The sequence below is a fragment of the Canis aureus genome, chromosome 6 (genome assembly GCF_053574225.1).
Source record: "Canis aureus isolate CA01 chromosome 6, VMU_Caureus_v.1.0, whole genome shotgun sequence".
Classification (NCBI taxonomy): Eukaryota; Metazoa; Chordata; class Mammalia; order Carnivora; family Canidae; genus Canis; species Canis aureus.
In genome coordinates, this window is record NC_135616.1 from 68953127 (window position 1) to 68970706 (window position 17580).

Below are 17580 nucleotides of genomic sequence, written 5' to 3' on the forward strand. Positions count from 1 at the left end.
CATATGTTGTTATGTTATTAACATTTTTAAAAAGATTTTTAAAATTTATTTATTTTAGAGAGAGAGAGGGAGAGAGAGAGAGAGAGAGAAGGAGCAGGGGGAGGGGCAGAGGGAGAGAGAAAGAGGCAGACTCCCTGCTGAGCAGAAAGCCAAACATGGGGCTCAGTCTCAGGATCCTAAGATTATGACCTGAGCTGAAGGCAGATGCTTAACAGACTGAGCCACCCAAGCACCCCTGATTAGCATCTTTTCATTTCAGCTTGAAAAACTCTGTTTAACATCTCCTGTAAGGCCAGTTTACTAGTGTTGAACTCCTTCCACTTTTGATTGTCTAGAAGAACTCTTAACTGTTGACTAATTATAATGTGTCTCAGTTGCATCTCTTTGGATTCATCTTATTTGAAAATCTCTGATCTTTTAGATCTGGATGTCTGTTTCTTTTCCCAGGTTTGGGAATTTTTTAGCCATTATTTTTTTCAATACACTTTCTGCCCGTTTCTCTCTCTCTCTTCTGGGACACCTATAATGTGTATATAGAACCAGTCGATGGTGTTCTAACTGTACATTAAGGTATTCTCATTTTTGGAAACTGTTTTTCTTTTTGTTCCTCTGAGTGATTTCCATTGCTCTTTGTATTAGCTAATTTTTTCTTTCCCTTGATTTAGTCTGCTGTTGGACCCCTCTATTGAAATTTTTAGTTCAGTTGTTATATTTTTCAGTTCTATGATTTGTTTTGTAGTTTTTTTTGTAGTTTTTTATATTTCCTATCTCTATGTTGAAATTTTCACCCTGTGCATGCATTGTTCTCCTAACCTTGGTGAGCATCTTTATGACTGCTATATTCAATTCTGTTGAGTAAATAATTTATTTTGGTTTCATTAAGGTTAGTTTTTGGGAACTTATTTTGCTCTTTTGTTTGGAACAAACTCCTCTTTTTTTTTCTTCTTAAAAAAATTCTTTGTGTTTCTTTCTGCCAATTAGATAAAACAGTTTCCTTCTGTCAGTCTTGACAGACTGGCCTCAGGTAAGAGATGAACCTCATCAATCAGCCTCACCTGACCCCCTGGTGGACTCTCAAACCTTTGTGATTACCCAGCCCACCACCTGTGTTCTCAGTGGCTTAGTGGCTCCCAGTAGATTAGAGTATGACAAGACCCATCAGTGTTCCAAAGATGTGGCAATAGCCATACAACAGTTCAGGTTCCCAGAGGACTATTAACTGTCTGCTCCTTGAGCTCCCTGATGCAGGCCAATTGGAAATCAGACCTTCAGGCAGCAGCTGGGGAAGTTAGGGCAGTAGATACATAGTTTGACCTCTAGCAGGGAGAAACCAGGATGTAGGTGTTTTTCCTACTTACTCTGTGTTGAGCCAGAGAGAATATTCACTGGGAGCTCTTGTGCATCCAAATAGAACTGCCTCTTTGTTTTGTATGGTCTGGGGATTCATGAATATTGAACCCCATCAGCTCTCAGAGCTAGGTGATTTGGGAGCCAGTCCCTTGGGTGACAGCCGTAACAGTTGGGTGGCAGATGTGTGGACAAGCTTCTTTCAGGGAGAAGTTAGAGAGTTGGTTTTTACTATAGGAGTGAGCCGGGGGGAAGGGGGGTGGCAGACAATGTTCCTGCCAGCTCTTTCAGTTTCCCAGGAGGATCTCAGTCAGCTCTCAGATGCAGGCTGATTAGAAGCCAGACCCTCTGGTAGCAGCTGGGAAGATATTTAATCAAATCCCTTTCAGGGAGAAATTGAGAGATGGGACTTTTTGCCTATATCCTCACTGTACTGAGCCTGAGTGGGGGTGGGGGAGTAGCTGTAGGAAGTGCTTGTGCACCCATTTAACAACTGCTTCTTTGTTTAATATAGTCCTATGGGACTCATGAATTTCCAGCCCCATTAGCTATCAGAGCTAGGTGATTGAAGGCCTATCCCTACAGTGGCAGCCACAAAAGTTGGAGCGCTCAATGTGTGGACAATCTCCTTCCAGGGAGACGCTGGTGCCATGGTTTTATTGTTGAAGCAAGCCAGAGGGCGAAGATAGGGGAAGTACCCAACAGCTCTTTCAGGCTCCAGGATTAGAAGCTAGATCCTCAGGCAGTAACTGGGGAAGGACGTAGTCAAACTCCTTCCAGGGAGAAACTGGAAGATGAGTATATTTGTCTGCTTCCTTTGCACTGAGCCTGGGGCAACAGACATGGGAAATCCTCACCCACTGTTTTAAAACTGCTTCTTTGCTACTACAATCCTGTGAAACTCATAAATACAATTTCCAGTGGCTCTCAGAGATGGGTAATTTGGAGGCTTTGGGTATCAGCCTTAAGAGTTGGGGCTCTAGGGGCACCTGGGTGGTGCTGTCATTTAAGCATCTGCCTTTGGCTCAGGTCATGATTCCGCGGTTCTGGGATCAAGCCCCACATCAGGCTCCCTGCTCTGTAGGGAGTCTGCTTTTCCTTCTCCCTCTGTCCCCACTTATGCTCACTCTCTCTTTAAAAAAATTATATATAAAAAAAGAAAGTTTGGGGAGAAGATGGGAGTTGGGAGTTCCCTCCTGTTTGTAAGGCACTGTGCCAGATGCTATGGGGTTTATGGCTATGGCAAGAGTGTTTCTTAGCTTTTCTTATCCATTTTGAGGTGGGCATGTTTTCAGTGACCTGATGCAAAAAAAGTCACTCAACTAATTTCTGGATTTCTCTCAGAGAGGACTGATCCATGCCCATGTATCTGTTCAGTGCATCTGAGAGGAAAGGAGTCTCCTACCTGGCTGTATTGGTAAAATCACTCAATCAACTCAATTCCTTTTAAAAATTTCTGTCCATTCGTCCTGGCAATGTTATCAAATAGTGTATCTTTTAAGCACTGAATGTCATGGCTAACTTCATTGGAAATTACCTTCCACTATGTTTTTGTGTCTGTTTCTAGTGCTGTATTTTGCTCTAATTATGCGTCTTCTAAGTATGTGCCATTACTCAATGTTTTTGTTGCTCTTTTATATTTGGCAGCGTTAGTCACTTTCAATTATTCTTTCTTTGCAGGATTTTCTTGGATATTTATGTATGTTTACTTTTGTTTGTTTGAAAATGTCTTTATTTTACTCTTATTAGTTTAGCTGAATATACAATTATAGCTTCACAGTTATTTTTCTTCAGCAGCGTGGAAGATAATGTTCCACTGAGTTTTGGTTTCTATTGTTGCCTTTTTTTTTTGAGAGGGAAGGGGGAGGGGCAGAAGGAGAGGGAGAGAGAGAATCTTAAGCAGGCTCCACACCCAGTGCAGATCTGGACATGGGCTCTATCTCACAACCTTGAGATCATCATGACCTGAGCAAAAATCAAGAGTCAGAGGCTCAACTAACTGAGCCACCCAGATGCCCCTTTATTATTGCTTTTAAGAGGTATGTTGTCAGTGTAATTTTCATCCCCTTATGAATGATTCATCTTTTTTTGGTTGTTTCTTTTAAGAATTTTTTTTGTCTTTGATGTTTCATCATGATGTCTCTAGTTGAGGATTTTTTTTTTATTTGCTGGGGATTTGTTGTGATCCCCAAATCAGAGGACCCATGTCTATCATCAGTTCTGGAAATTAAGCAGTCATTTTTTTTCCCCTTTCACATGGTCTCTATTTCTTCTGGGAAGTCAGACGGACTCTATTAAGACATTTTATCTTTGATGTCTACTAATTTCATTCTATTTCTTTCCTGCCCTACTTCTAAATATGATAGGGATACAGGATTCGATCATTGTATCTCTTCTTCTGAGGCAAATTCATCTATTCTCTGGATTTAATTCTGTTTCCATGCTGATACCTTCTAAATTTTCTTTTCTCCTCCTCTCCCTCCTCCCCCTCCTCCCCCCTCCCCCTCCTCCCCCCTTCCTCCTCCTCCTATTCCTCCTTCTTTTTCTTTTAAAGATTTTATTTATTAATTTGAGAGAGAGAGAGAGAGAGGAGAGGGACAAGCAGACTTCGGGCTGAATGCAGACTCCAACACAGGGCTGGGTCCTAGGACCTTGAGATCATGACCTGAGCCAAAATCAAGAGTTGGAGGCTTAACTAACTGAGCCACGTAGGCACCCCCTAAATTTAATTTTCTGCTTTTAATTTGGTGCCTTTTGGCATATGAATTTATATACATATGTACATAAATACATATGTATTTATTTATTTGGATATCTCAGAATTAAGCTACTGATTTTCTAAACTTTGACCATTTCAGAAAGTAGCTCCTTTTGATTCTATTTGCTAATATTTTGTTAAAAATTTTTGTGTTTCTGTTGATGAGGGATATTGGTCTATAGATTTTTGTCTTGTTATGTCTTTGTTGTATCAAGATTTCACAAAATGAGCTGGAAAAAGTTCCTTCCTCCTTCATTTTCTGTAAACATTTGCATAGAATTTATGTGATATGTTTCTTAAATGTTTGATAGGATTCACCAGAAAAACATACTAGGCCTGGAATTTTCTTTGTGTGAAGGTTTTAATTATTAATTCAATTAATTTGATTGATATAGAGTTATTTAGAATTCTGTTTCTTCTAGTGCCAGTTTTGGTAGTTCTTAACTTGCTAGGGGTTTGTGCATTTCATTAAGTTAGATAAATTATTGGCACAAAATTATTTATAATATTCTCTTATTGTCTATTTAACATATGCATTATTTGTATGTTGTATGTTCTTTTTCTTGTCAATGAATCTAGTTAGAGTTTCCTTTTTTTTTTTTTTTTTTTTTAGTATTCAATGTCTACATTCAATATTAGCCAGTTTTTGTTATCTTGGTAATACTTTTCAGCAGTGAGATAGTTTCTCTACACAACTTCTAATGTATAGAAAGAAAAAAAATATTGCTGGAACATGAAAGATTTTTTAAAGTTCCTGTTGAAACTCCTTAAGGGTAGGAAAAGGAGAGCTATTACTTGTCCACCTTCTTTGTTCCTGTCCTTGACTTTTGAGATCAGAGCACCAAGGTTCCTGTTAAGCTGCTCAAAGGTTCTCCCTGCCTCTCCACCCACACAATCCTAGGGAATTTCTCAGCCCTCTACTTTCCAAATTTGTAATCAGATCTCTGGGCGTGTCTATATAGCTCATTAATTCAGTTTCAGAATCCACAGCATTTTTTAAACAAAATGAGATAGTTGCATTCTTTAAATGCCAGCCATGAAATCATCACTTGAAAGAAAAGAATGAGTCAGACTATACACACACACACACACACACATACATTAAGTCAAATACAATCCAAGTTAGAGTTTCATAAATTTTATTGGGTTTATTGATTTCCTCTATTGTTTGTTCTATTTGAGAATTCATTTTAGACTGCTTTTCATTTCCAATATATGCATGTGTTACTATATGTTTTTCTTTATGCATTGCTTTAGTCACATCCTTCAAATTTGGAAATGTTACATTACTATTTTCATTTGTTTCAAAATGTTTTCTAATTTTCCTTGTGATTTTTTTGACCCATAGACATATGGAGGTATGCTATTTAATTTTCAAATATTTGAACATTTTCCAGATACCTCTTTGTTATTGATTTCTAATTGATTCTACTGGGGCAAGAGAACATATTATGCGATATCAGTCCTTCTAAAATTATTGAGATGTGTTTTATGACCCAGCACATGGTCTGGCTGAGTCCATGTTCAACATACACTTCAAAAGAATTTGTATTCTGTTGTTATTGGCAAGCGTTCTATAAATGTCAATTAAGTCTATTTAGTTGATTTTTTTGTTTAAGTTATCTGTATGTTTATTGATTTTCTGTCACTTATTCTGTCAATCTCTGGGAGAAGAATGTTAAAATCTCTACCTTATAGATGTGGATTTGTCTCTGTCCTTTTAGTTCTGTTAGCTTTTGTTTTATGTAAGTTGAAGATCTGTTGGGTGCACATATATTTAATATATTTATGCATTCCTAGTGAATGCATAAGAATGCATAAGATTGTTATCATTATAAAATGACACTCTTTATCTCAGAAATATTTTTAATATTTTGTATATATTAATATAGCTATTTCACCTTTATTCTCATTATGCTAGGTATAGATTTTCTATCTTTTTAATTTTTACCTATTTGTATCTTTATTTCTAAGATGTATTTCTTATAAACAACATACTTGGGTCCTGATTTTTCTCTTTCTTTTACTTTTCTTTTCCTTTTTCTTTTCTTTTCTTTCTTTTTTTTTTTTAAAGCAGACTGCCGCATGCAGCACCTCATGTGGATGTGTTTGGAGTCTTGGAAGCTTGACTGCCCTTCTCCTACAATTGGACCTTAAGGGCTTGTTTGAAGGTTCTAGCAGGGGAGCATAGCTACTCATATACCCTTGATGAAGAATGGTCTTCCTCTATCAGGGAAGGTCATCCTCTTTGACCAAGCTTGCAGCTTTAGGAAGGATGCCCATGGAGTGGTGAGAGAAGATGGGGACACCTGCCTAGCCAGCTGGACCAGCTGCATTCATCTTGCAATCAATGGGGTGACAGATGTCACAGCCAGCTTGCCCTCATATCTGTGATTTTTAAATTCAGACTGATGATCTCTACATTTTATCTGGAATATGCAGATCATTTGCAATTAATGTAGTCATTGATATAGTTGTGTTTTAATATATCAGCTTATCATTTGTCAATTTAACTATACTTCTTTTTTCTCTTTTCTTGCTTTTTTTTTTTCAAGAAACTGTTTCTGAGTAAGTATTCAATTTTTATTTCCAGTACTTGCTCATTAGCTACAGCTCTTCATTTTATTTGTTTTTAGAGATTTAGGAGTTGCCTAATGTATTTTAACTTGTCACAGTCTACTTTCAAATAATATCTCCCCAATAATATTTTCCTATGTCATACATAATGTAAAAACCTCACGACAATATACTTTCACTTCATCCTTTCAAAATTTGCACTATTTTTGACATATGTTTTATTTCTACAGAAATAAACATCTACAGATGTTATAAATCCCACAATACATTTTTATTTTTGTTATAAGCTGCCAACTATGTTCTAAAGAAATTAAAATATGAAAAAATATATTTTATGTGAATCCACATACTTATTATTTTCAGGGATCTTTCTTCTTTTGTCCTGAAATGCTTCATGTTGAAAAGTCTGTATTTCACTTAAATTTCTGTTGGTCATTTTCACTGGATATAGAATTCTAGGTTGACAGGTTTTTTTCTTTATGCACTTTAAAGATGTCATTGCATTGTCATCTATCTTTCATTGTTTTTGTAATAGAGTATGCAGCCATTTTTATCTTTAGTCCTTCATTTATGATGTATCTTTTTATACTGAATCTTTTTAAAGATCTTTTTCTTTTCCACTAGTTTTTAATCTATTTGATTATGTTATGCCTTAATATAATTTTCTATTTTGTTTACCTTGCTTGAGGTTGTTTGTTGAGACTCTCAGATCACTGGATTTATTACTTTCACCAAATTTGAAAATTTCTGATCATAATTTCTTCAAATATTTTTCTGCCCTTCCTTGGCACCGCAATTGCACATATGTTAACCACTTGGTATAGTGTCCCAGCAACTGAAAATCTGTTTATCCTTTTTTGTGATTCTTTTCCTGTTTCATTTTTGTATCATTTATATTGCTCTATCCTCAAATTCAGTGACTTTATGTCTTATAATCTGAATAGAGTGAATGTGCAAATTATCAAGGGCTCTCTGGCTGAAGCAAATGAAAAAAATTGATCTAATAGGCAAGCACCAAGAAAAAAGATACATATGGGAAAGAGTGGAAACATACATAATAGGCAGAGTTACCAGAGTACCTTTCAATGCTGCAACTTCAGAGCATCATACCTCAATTAACAGGCAACGCCTATATATTAAGGTGACATGTTGACAAAAATAATGCGGTGACTATTTTCTTGGTAAAACAAAACATATGCATTCTGAACTGCTTCTTCCCAAAGAGCTTAGGACAACGATGCCTTTTTTGAAGGTCACTGACAGTACACAAATTGCTTTAGGACCAATTGCTGTTATTTCTCTTTAGTTCTTTTTGTTGTCTGCTTTAGATTGGGTCACTAGAAGAGTAATAACTGGGAGAAATCAAGCATCCATAATTGGAAAATTCTGACAATAGCAAAAATGTGTTCAAGTTTCCTTTTCTATTTGTGAAGGATTCATTGAGCAGGTAGAGAGGTACCCATTCTCTCAGCTAATCTCAAATGATGTTTATCTATTCATTAAAAGCCTTACTTAAATGACTTCTGCTTGAGGACTTCCCTTAGAGCAAACAACCAGGATATAACTTGTTAAAAATATTCTTACATGAAAACTTTTCACTGGGTCATATTGGCCTCCCTTCCTTGTTAGACTGAATACTGGTGCTTTGCTGTGCTTAAGGTCTAGCAGAAGTGATTTGAATCTGAATCATAACACAGTTTGTCTCTGAATGCTATTACCTCCCTGACAAAACTCCATTCTTCTGAAGAGGAGAGCTGGATTCTGAAAGCTTTCCAAGGACTTTCAGAGTTTTGTTTTATTTGCTGTTTCTAGAAATTTCAGACAAGTAGGAGTCTCAGGGTCTCCTATCTCAACAGAGGCTATTCTCTGTTCCCCATTTCTCCCTTGCCACAATCATCTTACTGAATGTCATGACCATCCAGCAGGACTCACCTGCTGTGTTGCTAATGGGCAAGTTTTTCAGAACTTTGCTGCTGCGAATTTCAAAGAGCTCTGGGAAAGAGAGATTTATCTAACTTTTCAAACTACTTAACAACTAAGATACCAAGTTTGCCAATAGATACTTGAAGATCCAAAGGTGTTCTAGTTACCAGAAACATCTGGTCAAGATATTGGAAAAGAAAAAAAAGAGTAGAAAGAGAAATCAATGAAAATATTAGCACATTGGTCTTTCTTTTAAAATCCTAAGAAATCACTGAGGATCACTTTCTAAATGTAGCTGCTTGTGTTCAAGGTCACATGACTTATATGTCTGGCAACTGTACCTGTGTTCTCAGATCACTTGAGTTTTAGTTCTGTAAGAGCTGTCAAATTGTGCTAAAATTGAATGTAGAGCTCTCTATGGGCTAATACTATTTTAAACAGTATTGCTTGTAGATGGTGAAGTATATTACCTATAAGGAGGGTGACCAGTTATCTACTACTACATAACAAAACATTCCAAAAGGTAATGTATTAAGATATATATTTATTATTTCTAATGATTCTCCAGGTTAACAGGGTGATTCTGCTCTACAAGGTGTTGTCTGGGAATCACTCAGGTGCTCACATCTTTTAGGGCCTGGATTTCCTTACGGCGTGGGTACTGACTTTCAAGAGGGCAAAAACAGCAGCTGCCAAGCTTAAGCTAGGCCTGTCAGTGACATTACTTCCACTGGATTCTACTGGTTAAATTAAGCAAAAGGCCCAGGATCTGAGGGGAGGGGAAATAGGTTCACCTCTCAATAGAAGCAGCATATGAATAGACTATAGAGGGGATACTTGAAGACTATCCATTATACACACATCTCAGGAACTATGCTGGTTTGGTTGGGATCATCCTGGTTTATGTTCATTGTTCTGCAGTAACTAATAGCCATCCTCTATTTACTCTCAAAGTCATCTTGGTTTGGATGATAGATTGTATGGTCACACTATGCACAAGATAACTTTTAGAACTAAAATGCTATAATATGAATTCCCAGTAGTAAGTCTGTTCAACTGTGGAGTGAATTTTTTTGTTTTAAAGATTTTATTTATTTATTCATGAGAGAGAGAGAAAGAGAGAGAGGCAGAGACACAGGCAGAGGGAGAAGCAGGCACCATGCAGGGAGCCTGATGTGGGACTCAATCCTGGGACTTGAGGATCAGGCCCTGGGCTGAAGGTGGCGCTAAACCGCTGAGCCACCCTGGCTGCCCTGTAGAATGAATTGTGAGGGCTAGGTTTCACTTCTGGCTTCATATCTAGCAAGGGTTTTTCTTCAGTAAGGACAATGATGGTTTAGCAAGTCCGCCTTTGTCTTTCTGGGCCAACTGGTTAATAGGATGTGTGAAGAGGATTTTGAATCTGTGAGGGCCAGAGAATATAATGGTCATGATTTCTCTATCTCTCTGAGGTATTTTAGGTTATTTATATTGAAACTCTCCTCATAGTGGAGGTGGAAACAGCAGAACTTGGAGATAATGTAGTTTGTGATTGCCTGTGTTTTAGCTATGCCTTGCTCTAATCACCTGCAACACAACTAAAGGTTAAAGCTTTTAAGGATATTCCCTGGACAGGGCACATGCAAAACTATGAGGTAAATCAAGCATGTTTTAACATTCTAGATTTCCACATCCGCTTGTGGTGTCTTCTGGGCCTTTTGTCTATCTTTATGTTCACAGTGCTCTCCTGTCAGCCTGCACAAATCATGGCCTTCAGTACAGAGAACACCCAGGCAGGGCCCTCTTCCTAAGCCTTTAATCTTGCCACATCCTCCCCCCAATAAATGGCAACATTTGCTCATCATGTCTATTGTCCTAATTTCAGAATTGCTGAACAACTCAATACTAAGATGGATATGACTGGAATTTTATTCTATCTCCTTGGAAAATTATCCACATGTTGACAATAGGCTTCTGCTGATTAGGCCTAATATTCTTTATTTTACTTTAATTCAATGCAAAATTTCTCAGTGTTGATCAACACCTTCTTAAAATTTTTTCCTCTCTAGAATTTCATAAGTACTCATGTCCTCCTTTTATCTGTGAGTGTTCTCTGTGTCTCTCTAACCTTTCTCCTGTGTTTCTCTCTGGCACATCCACCCACTTATCTGTATGTCTGTTTACCTCTCATTCATTGTAGCACCCCTGTAAATTCCAGTCTTGCCTGAAAACCTTTAGGGGGAGGATATATCCCACCTGTAGGAAGGGCTTATAATTTATCTTGTTATGCTATTTCATATAGCTGCTGTTAAGCCATATATTTAATATCCCCTCAGGTTTATATTGTACAGAAGTGCAGCTTGTAGAGAAGTGCCATTCTGTAAGATGTTAGTAACTGGTGCATGAAGAGAGATATAGAAACTGGCACAAGAAATATGCCTGTGACTGGCGCTTCTTCAGGTTCTGGAGTTTGTCCTCTATCATCATCAGGATCTCTCCTACCTGTCATTACAAGTAAGGAACTTAATGACGGTTATGTATATGTACATAAAAAAACAATCAAACTAACAATCATGATCTGGAATGAAGAATTCGAAGTGTGATCATTAATTTAATGGGTGTGATAGATTATATTATTTGTTCCTAATTATTTAGGTTATCTTATAGGCAGGACATATTCTCTACCCCACTGACTTTGAGTTTAGCCAAATGATTCACTTTGGCTTATGGATATCATCGACATTGGGTACATGCTAATCTTCAAACATGCTTGTATGGTTTGGTTCTCACTTCGTTTGATCTTCTGCCTTCCATTGTGAGGACAAATAGCTGTAGACCCATCCGGGCTCCCAGAGACAGAAGACATTTAGACCCAGTCAGATCCCAATGGCAGAACTCAGCAGGATGGTATCTAACTCATAGCCCTCAAGCAACAGGAGCAAGAAATTAATGTGTGTGTTATAAGCAATTTGTGCGCTTGTTGCAACAACAAAAGCTGATGGATACAGAAATTGGTACCAAGACTGGGTTCTGCCCTAACAACCTTCAAATGCATAGCATTGCTTCAGTAATTAAGGAAGATATAATAAGAAGCTAGAAAAATTGGTAACCTATGCTATACATTGGTGTCATAACACTGTGATAGATAGAAAATGTATCTACTAATTTGTGTGAAGGGGCCTTGAAACAAAATGTTGGTAGCATGGGTTGGTTGTTATTGGTTGCATTTGATAGGAGACTATAAGAAAGGAACTAAGAAACAAACTGGTCTGTTTGCAGTGAGAAATGAAAGGAAAAAATGAGGATTCATAAATTTTGGGATTTGCTGTATGCTACTCTTTTTCACTTCCTTCCAAGAGGAAGTCCTCATTTTAACCTGAGGACAAGGGCTAAATGGGGAGTGATATCATTGACACACAGCCTGGGAACAAGACCACATTTAGAACATGGCCTACACGCCTTTTGTTCAAGTGTCAGTTTAGATTAATAATCTATTCCCAAGTAGTTTATTTCAGTTTGACAAAATAAATGAGAACGAAAAGAACAGCTTGGTTGCACCTAACGAAGCCTGATGAGCTTTAGGAGCTTTAGGTACTTGTCATGAAGAGAGAAAGATATGTAGACAGAGATACATAGGTTGAAAGGAACTGTGGGTGTGGTTATTGGCATTGGAAGTTGACTGCAACCAAATAGATGAAAAGCACACAAAACCCTTCAACATTTAAAATAACCCTCTTACCAAAAGTGCTTTAACATGGGTTAATAAAGACTGTGACTGAGATTGAAAAAATAATCTACTTTATAGGGATAGTAAGTAGGCTTAGGAAACTGCTTGACCACTGGGAGAGCATGTTTTTTTATGCCCTACCCAAATACGGTCAAGGGTGATAATAGATGAGGGCAGAACTTCTAGAAAGTTGAGGCAAGAGATGTGGAGACTAAAAAGCCAGCAGAGTACTCGTAGGGAGTGAGAATGGGGCATGATCAATGATTAATTCTGACCCTTACATTGGGGGAACTCACAATATTTGCTCAGTGGGATTTTAGAATTGTGTGGATTGGAACCTCCCATTCCTTCCCTTTCTAAACAGAAGTATTTATTGGAGTTATCCTGTTCCTGTTTGATCATAGTATGTTGAACATTGGTGAGGAGAACAATATTTTTTTAAGTCTGTATGTCTCTGGATCAACAAGAACTGTAACTGGACTGATGGATATGATGAGATCCCCCTCTTTAAGCCTGAAGACTTGGTTGAATACTTTGGGTCTAAGGAAGAAAGTAAATATTTGTGATCAAGAAGTTGGTCTTGGTAGACAGTACTATTTGTCCACAGTTATTCTTTCAGTCTCTGCCTTTGCCCTGCTTTCCTCTGGTTGAAATGTACTCTTCCATCCTATTAACTTCTGGCTTGGCACGTAATTTGCCTTAGCAGAAGATTGGGAGTAATACACGCACATGATATATGCCACATCTGAGCAGAAGCTTTAAATGTCCTTGAATGGATTGGCTCTGTCTGTACCAACTCTTGATGTTCTAGTCTCCCCTATGAATACCTCATGCTCTGCAAAGTGGATGCTATTTGTCCTGCTATTGGAATGGGAAGGCATGTAGAGCCAAACTGAGTCCAGAGGAAGTCAGAAAACCTTACAGATGCCTGGCATGGTCACAGCCCCACCACAGGCCTCTGTGAGCAAGAAAGTAGGTGTTTATTCTTGGAAAGCACTGAAGTTTGGGGGTTGTTTGTTGCTATGGCAAAAGCTGACCACTACAAAGAATTATAAAAAGACAGAAGAAATCATACATGAAGCAGAAAAAGAAAATATTATGCAAGAAACCAAAATCTTGTTGAAATCTAACACATCACATATAATTGTTGAACTAAAAAAGGAAGAAAACAAGGAAATCAAAATAAATGAGAATTTCTTTATTTTATATCTGGAACACAGATTTAATTGAAGAACTGGAGAAAACATCTTTGAATGTTAGGCACTGATTTAAAAGACTGTCAAAGGGAAGCCTATTATAATGGAACTAACATGATTGGTTAGAAAAAGACATACAAGTCAATATTTCTGAAAATCCAGATGCATTCTTTGTGTCATGTTGCATGCATAGTTTGAATTTGTTACTAGGAAACATGACATCAATTGATAACAATGACATTCTTGGGGATGCTTCAAAAATCATGTATTATATTTTCTAAATCTGTCTAAAGATGAACCATCTTAATAGAAAAAAAATATAATTTGACCTTAGATTTACTGTCAAACTCACAAAGGGAATGTTAACTAAATAGGTTAAACTAATTAGATTTAATTTAGACCAGACATGAGATTCACTAGAAGAGTTAAGCAAAACAATATAAAGTCCTCAAATAAAAAACAAATTGTAGACTTTAGTGCAAAATAAAATAAAATTTGTATTTGTGACATGCATAGTTTATTTGGTATAAATTGTAAATTGCTAATGTCAGAAAAGATTACAAAACAGTCAAATAGATCTAACTTTGGATATTTCATTTTTCAAATACCTAAAACTATCTTTTTTAATTATAGAGGAAATATCTTTTCCTTATTGAAAGAAGCTACATGTGATAGCTACAACAAAACTAACATTCTAATAAAAAGAAAAAATTTGAAACAAAAAAGGAAAAACTTGCATGACTATGGGAAAGAAGGAAAGGAAAAAGATATAGTTGCAATTCAAAAAATATTTTAATAAATTGAGCAATATATTACAATATTTTTGTTTTTTCTTTTAGGTATCCAAACACTGAAACATTTGAAAGGACTTAAAAAATACTTGAATGCTCTGGATACTGCCATAAGAAATGATGAAAACTGCAATGTGAGTGATAACAATATATATGATGAGTTTAAAACATTTCATGTCTTTTCTGCAATAGAGATAATTTTCATATATGATATCATCATAATCTTTATACATGATACATAAAATTCATGGGACATTTCTGAATCTAAGTATTATTTTAAGCATTTTTTTTTTTACCGGCAAGTCCATTTACTACCACAAAGTTTTTCCATTTGAGATTTATTTTAAAAAATTAAGGGGCACCTTGGTGGCTCAGTAGGTTAAATGACGAACTCTTGATTTTGGTTCAGGTCGTAACATCGGGGTTGTGAGATGGAGCCCACAAGTAGGGTTCCGTGCTGGGCATGGAGCCTGCTTAAGATTCTCTCCCTCTCCCACTGCCCTCCCCACCCCTAAAACATTTTTTTAAGAGTGACAGTGACTCAGGAAAGGTTGTCTAATGTGGTATTACTAAAAATAGTACACAAATTATGTGACAATCTTGATTACAACAACACAATTGATGGTTTTCCTGAAACAAAGGTAAGAAAAATAAATTTCATGGTTGCATATAATATATACAATGTGCACATATTTATTACTAACCCAAATATTTTTTGTCCCATCAATTTAGACATGCTCAGTAGCAGTTTGCTATCTAATATTTAACCTAGTTGTGGGTATATATAAATTTAAGTTTTACATGTATTTTTCCATTATGTCATTACAAAGAAACAATTTGTCAAGATAAGAGGCTGGAACATATTGCATTAAAAAAATTTTTTAGCTTTATCTACAACTTTAAAATGTTTAACTTATGGTATGTGGGATCCCCCCCTTGTACTCTTGTCCCAGACCCCATAGATGATAGAGGTCCGCTTGGTCAGAGGAGCCTTTTAGAGACATTACTTTGCCTCTTACTAGCTGTGTTACCATTAGCAAGTCACTGAGTTCCCTGCATCTCAATTCTGTCATATGTTAGGTATGTAATAGTATCTTCCTGGTGGGCTACAGTTCTTTTGAAAATCAGCTTAGGTGGTGCTGATGCTAATGATGCTGCTGATGACAGCAGCAGCAACAGAAAATGACCAGTGTCTGTTGCATGCTATTTATTAGCTCACTAATCATTGCAACAGCCCTATGAGGTTGTACTATTATTGTCTCCATTTTATAAATGAGGGAGCTGAGGCACAGAAAAGTTAAGTCACCTGCCCAAGACCTCTCAGCTAGTAAATGGTAGCGATGTGATTTGAACCCAGGAAATCGGACTTGTATTTTGTAAACCGTAAAGCATGTACAAGATATTGTCATTGTGATCTAGAGTCTGTGAATATATTCATTTGGGTTGCTGCAATAGCTGAAGCAGCATCTGCATTACTTGCTTGATGGTAGAGTTCATGCCTTGCGACTCCTTATGTCAAAAGTTCGGGGTTTGAAAATTTATAGTGTCTGAACTTACTTTCTGGAGTTTCGTGGGGTAAATAGGAAATTGATCTTGAAAACTTTTGTTATTACTGCTTTGTAAAAACTATTAAGAAGTTTGACTGGAGGCCAATATAATCTATGTGTTGGGACAAATATCAGAGGTCATGTAGTTTGGCGCAGAAATCCCTTTTAATATGTTCCTGGTACTTCAAGTTATCACAAGGTCTACTAATTTGATGTGGTCTACTAATTTTATATAAGAAATAGAAAAATGATGGGAGATGAACCAATGACAATAGATAAATATCAATTACAAAGCAGAGAAATGACTTAAAAATTGTGAGGAATAGGGGATCCCTGGGTGGCGCAGCGTTTTGGCGCCTACCTTTGGCCCAGGGCGCGATCCTGGAGACCTGGGATCGAATCCCACATCGGGCTCCCGGTGCATGGAGCCTGCTTCTCCCTCTGCCTGTGTCTCTGCCTCTCTCTCTCTCTCTGTGACTATCATAAATAAATAAAAAAAAAATTAAAAAAAAATTGTGAGGAATAGAGCCCGAATTCACAATACAGTTTTAAATAATATGCAGGAATGGATAACAGAAACATTTAAGCTCTTCTCGTCTCCTCAATGATTTTAGAAATAAGAAATTTATTTTAAAAGTGGGTTTTGACCACTCTATATCACATTGTATTATTGTACTAGTAAGCCTAAATATAAACTCAGCTTAGTCAGAAAATTCTATAATTTTCATAGAATATTTGCCCATTGAAAGAAGGGAACCAAACTGAATAGATCTTTGGATGCTGATAGTCATTTCAGCTCACTCATTAGATGTGCGATATGCTTCCCAGTTATCAGTGGGTCTTGGGAAACTGGAAAAAAAATACTACATGGCATGGACCTTTAGGGGTCTCTTATGAATAAATGAATTTGTTAATCTTAAATTCAGGAAGGTTAGGGCCTTCTGTAGCTATATTTACATACTGACGATTGGATGAGCAAGTAAAAAGATTGGTATAGGCTTTGAGGTAAATGAACCCGAATTAGGCATTCAAATAAACCTGACCCCTCCTCCCCCAAGTAATTGTCTTAGGATATCATACCTTTATTCCTTACTTAACTTTATTTAAATGATATTTCTTTGGGGGAAAATTATTCTGGGATTCATCTGGTATTTGAAGCAAGGGTTTGTTTTGTTTTTTTATTTTTGTCTTTATTTATTTATTTTTTTTGCTAGTGTTTGAGGAGCTCAGGAAAATTGGTTACTATTTCAGCCACATTCCTCCTTTGATCACAATTGCTTTGAACAATGTCACCATCATCGGAGTAAATGTCCAGCAACCCAACATGCCTACAGGAGCTATTGGGCCAAGTCAGGACTAGGGTACTCATTAAAGCAAATTAAGAACATTCCTTCCTAATAGTGCCCACAGACTGGGCTCTGGTGGAAGGCTAATGGTTGTGAAATGAAAAAAGGGTTTGTATTCAAACAAATTTGGGAAATTTTGCTTAAGACAACCAGATGTGTATATTTTTCTATGCCTCAGGACTTCTCAGGGCATTTAGTATGTTAATGTACCCTGTGATCTTTGCCAAGGATTATTCAAAGTATCTAGCTGATGAATATTCTTTGGAACACACTTTGAGGAATGATGCTCTGTAGTAACACTTCATGTTTCATGGTCTGTACCTCCCCAACAAATCTGGTTGCTTGCCAAAATAGGGGGCATAAATATTAAGGCAGCACCTGAATGAGAA

At 37.0% G+C, this 17580-nt stretch overlaps 1 long non-coding RNA gene across 3 annotated transcripts in view; it reads left to right on the top strand.

Annotated features, from left to right (window-relative positions):
- Positions 1–17580, top strand: part of LOC144316319 (uncharacterized) — a 71046-nt gene that overhangs the window by 29389 nt on the left and 24077 nt on the right. For all 3 annotated transcript variants that reach the window (XR_013382161.1, XR_013382160.1, XR_013382159.1), the window contains 2 exons: positions 10921–11098; positions 14347–14432. This is a non-coding gene — a long non-coding RNA (uncharacterized LOC144316319). The remainder of the gene's footprint in view (positions 1–10920; positions 11099–14346; positions 14433–17580) is intronic.